The sequence below is a fragment of the Pipistrellus kuhlii genome, unplaced genomic scaffold (assembly GCF_014108245.1).
Source record: "Pipistrellus kuhlii isolate mPipKuh1 unplaced genomic scaffold, mPipKuh1.p scaffold_m20_p_14, whole genome shotgun sequence".
Lineage (NCBI taxonomy): Eukaryota > Metazoa > Chordata > Mammalia > Chiroptera > Vespertilionidae > Pipistrellus > Pipistrellus kuhlii.
In genome coordinates this window covers 9,105,988-9,115,807 of record NW_023425449.1, presented here as the reverse complement: position 1 = coordinate 9,115,807, position 9,820 = coordinate 9,105,988, and positions in this window count along the sequence as shown.

Sequence of the window (9,820 nt, the reverse complement as noted above, 5' to 3'; positions counted from 1 at the left end):
TTTTAAGTACATGTATTTCTTACATATTAAAATTAACGTAGGCAAAGTTTCACCTAAAATCTCAAGCTGAGAAATAAGCACTGGACAACTGTTATCTTTCCTTCCATATTTTTTTTTATATGTATGGGTGTGCACATATTTGAAACCATTCTGTGTATAGAATATTATATCTGGTTTTTTTTTTCTTGTGACCATTTTCCATAAGTTTAAAAATTAGCAAATACAGGGTATGTTAATAATCGGGTTATTGCTATGAGCAACTAAGGATCCAATCGCTGATCATATTGCTGGTTTGCTGGGATAAGGGCTCCCTGAGCTCCCTACCCCATTATTTTGGAAGCCTTACCTTATCCTTCTTCACTTTTCCTTTCCTGACCCACAGTTGGAGGGAGGAGTATGAGTAGGTAGGCAATCAGTGGTCAAATGTATTCCTTTGGAAAGGTTCTCTTGAGCAAATATTAATAGTAGGAGAGTTCATGCTCTAGGACCTTCCCCGTCTCTGTATCTCAAGTTCCTTTAACCGTTAGTGAATAGTATTAACTCTGAATGTGTTTAGTAGAGTAGGTGTCTGTTATTGTTATTTGGTCTAAGATCAACTGATGAATCACAGACTTCACCTAACAACTTGTTTTGGCCTTTCTAAGAAATCTGGTTTTAGGTAGGTAGACAAAAATTTAGAGTGAGAGGCAAGTTCAAGGGCAGATCTGTAACTCCAGAAGTTTGTAATAAAAAAATTATATATATATATATATATATATATATATATATATATATATATATATAATTTATATATATATATATATATATATATATATATAATTGATTTTTTTTATTTTTTATTTTATTTATTTATTTTTTTTACAGAGAGGAAGGGAGAGGGATAGTTAGAAACATCGATGAAGAGAAACATTAATCAGCTGCCTCCTGCACACCTCCTACTGGGGATGTGCCCACAACTAAGGTACATGCCCTTGATCGGAATCGAACCTGGGACCTTTCAGTCCACAGGCCGATGCTTTATCCACTGAGACAAACCGATTAGGGCAGAAGTTGGTAATTTTTAAAATTATGTGAATAATAATTTCTATCAATGGAAAAGCCATATATTTTGTTCTCAAATTATTTTGCTTAGGCACTAGCTCTAGTTAATAACCACTCTACTTTTGGCCTACGTAATAATTACTCTACTTTTGGTTAAATTCTAAGTCTTTTTAATTTCCTTTCCACCATAGCTTAGAGGTTAAGAACTTGCCGTCTCCTGTTTTGTTCCCAGGGTTGATTTTTCTGATAACATTATGACATGCCAGAGGCTTCAACCATCACAAATTGCACTGTATGTGTATGCCTGACTATTCCTTATCACATTCTTAAAGGTAAGAAAGATTTATAAATGCTTTACAATAGTTCTAATGCATTGCAAGGGTTATTGCAAAATTGCAAAATATTTTGTGCACAAACCAGCTCTCTGTCTCACAATCTCTTCTGCTCTTCAGGTGGGTTAGGGGGGCAGACTAGCATCTGGATACTCACTTCTTCACACAAATAACACTGATATGGCCTACATAGCGTCCGCCGCTTAGGGAACAACATTCCATTTGAGGATGGCAAGGCTTGCGCAAGACAGAACTCTCCTTGCAATGGCGTTGAAGGGGTATTGTAGCTTGGTTCAAGTCAGAAACTGCTCATGAGACACAGCTGGGAGTAGCGTAATTCTATCATGAATGAGGGTAAAACTCTTTTCTACTGCTCCACGCCATTGTTAAATATGGTACAAGGGAGCCTTTTGAGAAAAGGGGTAAATATAAAAAGAATGTTGAGCCCATAGTGGACAATGACTAAGTTAACCTGCTGCAGTGGCTGCTGTTAGCACTACAGGACGGCATGTCCACTGGCACATGGGGCCTCTCACCTAACCAGCCAACGTCACGTGCTGGTGTGGTTTTCCCTGTGGGTGTGCAATTAACACTAGTGGGAGCTCTCTACATTAAATTAAAAAAAAAATCACAGGCCCACCGTTGTCCTGCCATCCTCTCCCTTTCATGTTAGAGCTAGACCTTGTGTCCTAGGAGGGTTATCTTGAAGGACATCATTTGCCAAGACTCAGATTATTATTTTTACTGCATTCGAAGGTGCTATTCAAGGGAAGTAAGTAATGTGTTACAGTCTTCTTTCTGCCTCTGCCCTATAGTTAAGCCAGGGACTGGTCATTAGTTAGTTCTGTCTTTCACCTTTAAGTGATTTCACACTGGCTCTCCCTACGAGACTGGAATGAAGGAAATCACAAGAACGCCCACGAGACAATGCAGATGAAGAGAGGTCGTCAAACTGTTTTCCCGAGGACACAGAAAGGGAAATGGGAGAAGAGCAGGGAAGCTAGTTACGCATTCCCTGTTACATCTGACAGTGCTAGTGCTGCTTTCCAAACAGACTCTACCTGGTTGCCGGGCCCCCGAGTTACAGCTGCTGTGACGCCCTTATTCTAAGCACCACAAGGAGCTGCTGGCAAGATGCCTGGACAAAAGAGGGCCGCTTCTCTTTAACGTTAGTTTTCTATACCATTATCCTAGGTACCCGCGCCTTGGCACATTCTGGGGAACCCAAGACTCTCACAATAGAGGACCATGTAATCTTGGAAGGGCTTTGCATTTCCTTTTTCTTGCACTCTCGACAGTCACTCCAATACTCCTACAAAATTCTACTTCTGGTAAAAGGAGTAAGAGAAGTGTGGGCTGTGGAGCTATCCGGGGACCATAGAATCCACCTACTCTTCCACGCCGAGTGAAGACTGGAAGAACTGGGGTGACTGGACCCAGGTTTTCTTCCAATTCTTTCCATGATGCCATGCTACATACCACGAAAGGTGTTAAGTAATATTCACAGCTCCCATTTGGTGGAGAGTGGACAGTGTAGGGACTTACTAAGCATCAGGCCCCACTTTTAGGGTTTTGTATACATTCTCTCAGATAATTCTCTTACCAAACCTATGAATTATTATTCTCATGTTGCAGATTTTTGAACTGAGACTTTAAGTCACAGAGTTAGTAAATGGCCAAGCCAGGATTCAAACCCAGATATGTCTGACTGCAAAGGCTAGTTATTCAAACTGTTACACTGCACTCTACAGTGTACACTGAGTGGCCAGATTATTATGATCTCTTAATGCATAATAATCTGGCCACTCAGTGTATATCCTATATAATAAAAGGCTAACATGAAAATTGTCCCCTCAACCAGGAGTTCGACCAGCAGGCAGGCCCGCCAACTGCCTATGTCCCCTCCCCCTGACCAAGCTGGCTGGACCCCACCCATGCATGAATTCATGTACTGGGTCTTAATATATATATATACAATGAGTAGCCAGATTATTATGCATTCAGAGATCATAATAATCTGGCCACTCAGTGTATGTAGAATATTACTCATTCTAAAGAAGGAAGCATTGCCAAGACATGAAGAGTAATTCAAGACCCCAAGGGATTGTGAGATTCCAGGCAACATAGCCAGGGCGAGAATTGTCCCTTGATAATATTAATAATAGTCACAGCTTCTATGAACTGAGTGCCTGCTAAAGGCCAGACACTTTACATTTGTTATTTCATTTAACCACTCTGTGAAGAAATTATATACCCATTTTTGGCCTGGTTATATAATGGGGTAATTTTTTTAATTAAGGTATTATATGTGTACATATCTTTCCATTGCCCCCCCCCCCACTATAATGGGGATAATTTTATACCCATTTTTCAGATGAGGACACTGAGAATTAGAGAAGTTAAATCACTTTCCAAACTCACACAGCTGGCAGGTGGTAAAAATGAAACTTAGAGTTAAATCTAAGTGACTTCAAACGCCATGTTTTTAGTCACCTTAGATGAGTATTTGGCCCATGGAAACTCCTTAATGGATATAGAATGCATGAATAAACAAAGGAAAAATTAATAAATGGGGACTAGAGTAGAGTATGTACCTATTATGTAATGCTCAAGCAGGCCTTGGTTAGAATCTCTTAAAAGCATAATGTGTTGTTTTGCTCTGAAAGGTAGAACTGGGACAAATCGGTGGAAATTGCAGACTTCCTGTGGCTTCCTGTACAGGAATCCGGCTTCAACAAGTTTATTGGCTGGATGACCTTCAATTCTGTGAATCAAGGGTTCTATGGGAGTCAGTGTCTTTTGGAGGCATGACAATAAAGAACACTCCAACCGTGAGAGCTGTCTCATGAAACAGTGACCTGTCCATCTCCGAAGGGCGCCAGCTCCAGGACCCGCTGCCTGAAATGCTGTCAGAGAAACCATTACATTGGGCAGTGTAGAAGATTGTGGCAGTTCTCCAAAAATGGCTGCAGTTCTTCCCTTCCCTTTATTTCCCTTTGTGAGATGACCTTGAACCTCCTCCCATTGAGAGCTGACATTTTCTCTCTCCTTGAATCTGGGTTAGCTGTGTGACCACTTTATCCAAAATAATGCAACAGAAGCCATCTTATGCCAGTGTCGAGTCTAGGTCTCAAAATGCCTTGCGTAGTGTCACCCTTCTTAAGAAACACCGAGGCCCTCGTGAAGAAACCCTAGCTAGACTCGCCTGCTGGAGAATGCCGGACAATCTAGAGATGAGAAGCGCCACAGCCCACAGCCAGCCAACCTCTGGAAGCACGGCCACCAGGCTGACCTGCCGCTGACCATAGATGCAGAAGAAAACACATAGCTGAGACCAGGAAAACCACCCAGTTAACCTGTCAACTCAGGGGCAATAGGAAATGGTTGTTGCTGTGTGGATCTCAAAAACACTGCCTGAGATGAAGGGAAGACATAGGGAGTGTCTGGTGTCCAATCAGGTCATGCTACCAAATCCCCCAACCCTGTATTTCAGAAGGCCTCCAGGGACTTTCTCAGAGCTTAGTAGCCAACAGGAATTTGGCATCTTGCTACTTGCCAGGCAATAGTTTTAATGTTTATGTAAATTAATTCTTAAGTCTCACAGCTACCTGTGAGAAGTGTATTATTATGATTGAACTGATTTGACAAAGCCAGAGAAACCCTGGTAGAGAACTGAAGAAACTCACCCAAGATAAAGAGTTTAATACATGTCCAGCCCCGATTTTGAACAAACTGGTTTGCTGTATGACAAAATGGGGAAGATTGTCTGCAGAGACTATACTTATCTTCACCAAAACCTGGTAGTTGTGAGTTTTCCCACAATGCCTTTCACCAGGCTCTCTTCACAAAGGCCCATGATGTCACCAGATACCCAGATAACGCATTCATTTTCCAGCCTTCTCTCACTTCAGAGAAGGCTTTCCTGTTTCTAAGGAACTAGTACGTGAAGCTTAAAGCCATGATCAATGGAAATGTTTTCAAAGGCTCTTTACCAAAATAACATGGAAGCAATTAAAAAAAACAACAACAACCCACACACTTCCAAAAGAGAATCCATTTTCCAGGATGAGAGTTTATATCCTATCTAAGAAAAAAAAAAAAAAAAGTACTTAAATTAGATTTAGAAAAATAGACAAGAAGAGCTTATGCCAAAGGGTGAAGCAGGGAATCAAACTGCTGATAAGATTATAAAAGCAGATCTGATCATCATGCCTAATGTCTGGGATATGCTGGTTTCTTTCCTGCCCGATAATATGGTTTCCCTGCTGTTTTTCTTGCTGAGGACAATGAACTGCCAGCCATGGTGAAACCAGTCCAACAGGAAAAAGGCCAAGAGATGCATCCATTCCAACACTTTCTGCAGTCTGGCAGTCTACAGGGTGGGGCGAATGGAAGCTTGCCATTTTAAGTATGTGAAACAGAATGCGTTCTTGTGTTTTTATTCATTATTGTATTATTTTCCATACCCACCACTGCACATCTACAATACTTCTGTCCCACTCTGAATGAGTATAGGAGAGCTCTCTGCTAAAATAGCTCTGGAATGGGAGCTCCAATTGCCAAACGGGATTAGACATGACCAAGACGAACACGCTTTTGCAGAATTTACTCTGCCTTGCCTAATTTCTCCACAGAGCGGGCAGTACCATTTATTTCTCTACTATTGTGGTTTTCCCCCTGACACCTCTTGGGGCCCTGGCACAGCACTCCTCACTCCCCCCCCCCCTTCCCCTCAGCATAGTAGGAATTAGTGGATACCCCCTATTGCCCAAACCCATCTCACTGCTCAGGACTTGACCACGAACTCTGAGCAGAGTAGTATAAATACCTGTGTACCTGCTTACAGACCTTCCTTTTATTTAACCCATTTGTCTGATTATTTTACAGCACTCTCATCTCCTTTTTACCCATAGCTTTTCACGGGTCCTGATAGGGACCCCCAACTTCTCCCACTTCTTTACATTACCCATCGGGCTCTCAGCGGCAAAATGTCAGTCTTGTTCTGCAAGGTTTTGATGGAGCTCTTTCTTTTCTTTTTTAAGTGGATTTTATATCTCATGGCAGTTTTTGATTCACAGCAAAACTGAGTGAAAGGTCCACAGCCTTCCTCACGATCGCCATCCCAAGCCAGTGTGATTTACTTGTTACAACTGGTGAACCTAATTGAGTTACTATGAAAAACCACTAAATTTTAGGCCAGGAGCCTTTTTCCTAGTTGCTAAAAGCTTTCAGATGCTGGGGGAACATTAGGGAAAATACATTTCTCATATTTGACTTAATAGGGCTGCTCTGCTAGAAAAAAAGGAAAAGATATTAAATATTATCGATAAAAGTGACCAGATGGTAGACACTGAAGCCACTAAAAACAAAACCAAGGAGGGTAAACTCATAAGCACAAAATGTAGCTGACAGCATTAGGAAAGCTGGATCTGGTGGCTTTTTAATTTTATTTTTAGCATTATGAATCTACTCGCAGATGACAATAGCAGAGCTCCGAAGAGGCCATCTTATAGATCAAGCTGTCATGAAACTATGTGGCTCTTTCCTGCAGGGTCATGTTACTAATGAAACTTTTATTTTCCAGTAATCCTGGAGGTAGTCATTAGAAGGTGTATTATTTTTGGCCAGCTATAATGGATGCAACCACAGCCAAGGTTTAATTGCTATGCTACCAACACAGCGGCAATTAGCATTCAGAGCAGGCTCCGGAGCCACAGGTAATGCACTTCCCAGTGAAAGTTTTTCAATAAAGGATACCCTCTATGTTGCGTTCAGAGACTCCCCTAAATGAAGTAAATAAGCCATAAAATTCTCACACGTCACTCGGAGGGACTGGAGTCGCGGGTAGAGCTTTCAAGGGCCAGGCGGAGAAGAGTTTGGGAGAGAAGGTCAGGAGGGGGGAAGCTCAGGCACCCCAAGCGGCTCTCTCCCCCTCGGTTCTTTTCTGTGCCTCTGCTCAGCTCAGCTTCCTCCCACTGTTGCTCCCCCAGCCACCAATGCCTGGCCCTCAGCTCAGGGCTCACAAGGTCTACTGCCCACATATAATAGATCTGCAGACTCCAGGCAAGTATACGAAGGAGGACCCATACCATTTCAGTGTTTCCCAAAGTGTGGTACGCGCACCCCCAGGGGCACAGGAAGAGTTTGGTGGGGGTACGCGTTGCACCGGAGTTTGGTGGGGATATGCACTGCACCGTGCTTAGCTGCGCCTAATTCTACGTCCTCATGAGTACGAGGGGTACTCAGTGTTACGAAAATCATAGAAGGGGTACACATATGTCAAAAGTTTGGGAAACACTGGATGGTTAAAAGTCATAAATCAAGCTAATAAACTGTTAAGTAAAATATGTTCTGTCCTCCTACCTTTATTCTAAGATGAAATTTTTAAATGCATAAGGTTATATTGTAGTGGTTATGGGCCAACTATCACAGATGAAAATAATTATTATTATTTAAAATTAATTAGCTTGGCTGAGATCGGATTGGCTCAGTGGATAGAGCGTCGGCCTGAGGACTGAAGGGTCCCGGGTTTGATTCCAGTCAAGGGCATGTGCCTTGGTTGCAGGCACACTCCCAGTGGGGGATGTGTAGGAGGCAGCTGATGGATGTTTCTCTCTCATCGATGATTCTGGCTCTCTGTCCCTCTCTCTTCCTCTCTGTAAAAAATCAATAAAATATATTTAAAATAAATAAATAAATAATAAAATTAATTAGCCTGTTGATAAGCTGGAGATTTTTGGATGAGCAATAACATAAAAACTTACACAATTTAAAAATTATATAGATGTTGTGATAATCAAGGTTTTAATGCAATCAGTGCTTTATTTAGAATAATGCTAAATTATATAACTTTCCTGAGTTATTAAAATTTTTAAACTTAATTGTAGCTTGGAGAAGCTTTGTTCTGCTAAGGCAGTAGCAACTGGAATTGTCAATCAAATTCTTAAAGCAACATTTATTTTAGAAAATGGAGAACTGGGGTTTCTGGTCTGACAGAGCTTGGAAGCCATCATTCTATCCTAACAAGTAAAAAGTGGAATAAACTGAAAAGTAAAAATTCTTAGATCTGTCAGAGATTTAAGTAGCAAATTACTGCTCCCCAAAACTGGAGATGCAGACAGGAAGATACAAAGAATCACAACTTGCTGGAACAGAAACCCATGAGTAGAAACCTCCAGAGGAACCCATAGGGGGTGAGAAAATCTGAATTGCTGGGGCTGTGTGGACAAGTCTGACAGTTAAAAACTCCATGGGGACTCAGCCTTCAGGGACCCCCCACACTTTTGAAAGGCCAGGCAGGAAGTCCTAGCTAATGCAATAAGACAAGAAAAGGAAATTAGAGGTGTACAGCTTGGGAAGGAAGCAATAAAATTGTTTGTTTGCAGATGACATGATTATGTAGAAAATCTGAAAGAATAAGCTAAAAAAAAACCCTCCTAGAACTTATGTGATTATAGCAAGGTTGCAGAATACAAGGTTAACATAAAAGTCAATCACTTTCCTATGTACCGGTAATGAACAAGTGAAATTTGAAATTAAAAACATAACACCAATTAGGAGGGGGGGGAATCACCAAACAACCCCCCTCCACAGTACCATTTAATAATGAAGAAAAAAAACACACACTCCAAAATGAAATATTTAAGTATAAATCTAACAAAATATATATAAGATCTACATGAGGAAAACCAAGAAAGACATCAAAGAGGAAATAAATAAATGGTGAGATATTCATTTTTTGTGGATAGGAAGACTCAATATTGTCAAGATGTCAGTGCTTCCCAACTTGATGTATAAACTCAACCAAAATCCCAGTTTTTTTTTTGTGGATATCGACAAATTGAGTCTGATGTTTATCCAGAGAAGGAAAAAACCCAGACTAGCCAACACACTACTGAAAAAACAATGTTAGAGACTGATACTACCTGATTTCAAACTCACTATAAAACTGCAGTAATTAAGTCACTCTATTATTGGCAAAAGAATAGACAGACAGATCAATGGAACAGAAGAGAGCCCAGAAATAGATCCATATAAATAAAGTCAACTCATCTTTGACAAAGGAGCAAAGGAGATATTGTCTTTTCAACAAACAGTGCTGGAACAACTGGACACCCCACGAAAAAAATGACTCTGGTTACAAATCTTACTAATTAACTCAAAAATTAACTCCAAATTGATCATAGACATGAATGTCAAACATAAAACTCTTAGGAGGTAAAACAGGAGAAAATGCAGAATTTGGGGGTTTGGTGATGACTTTTTAGATACAGTACCTTAGGTACAATCAACAAAAGAAATAATTGATGAGCTCGACTTCATTAAAATTTAAAATTTCTGCTCTGCCAAAGATAATGTCAAGAAAATTAGGAGATAAGCCACAGACTGAGAGAAAAATATTTGCAAAAGATATATCTGATAAAAAATTTCTATTAAAAATATGCAAA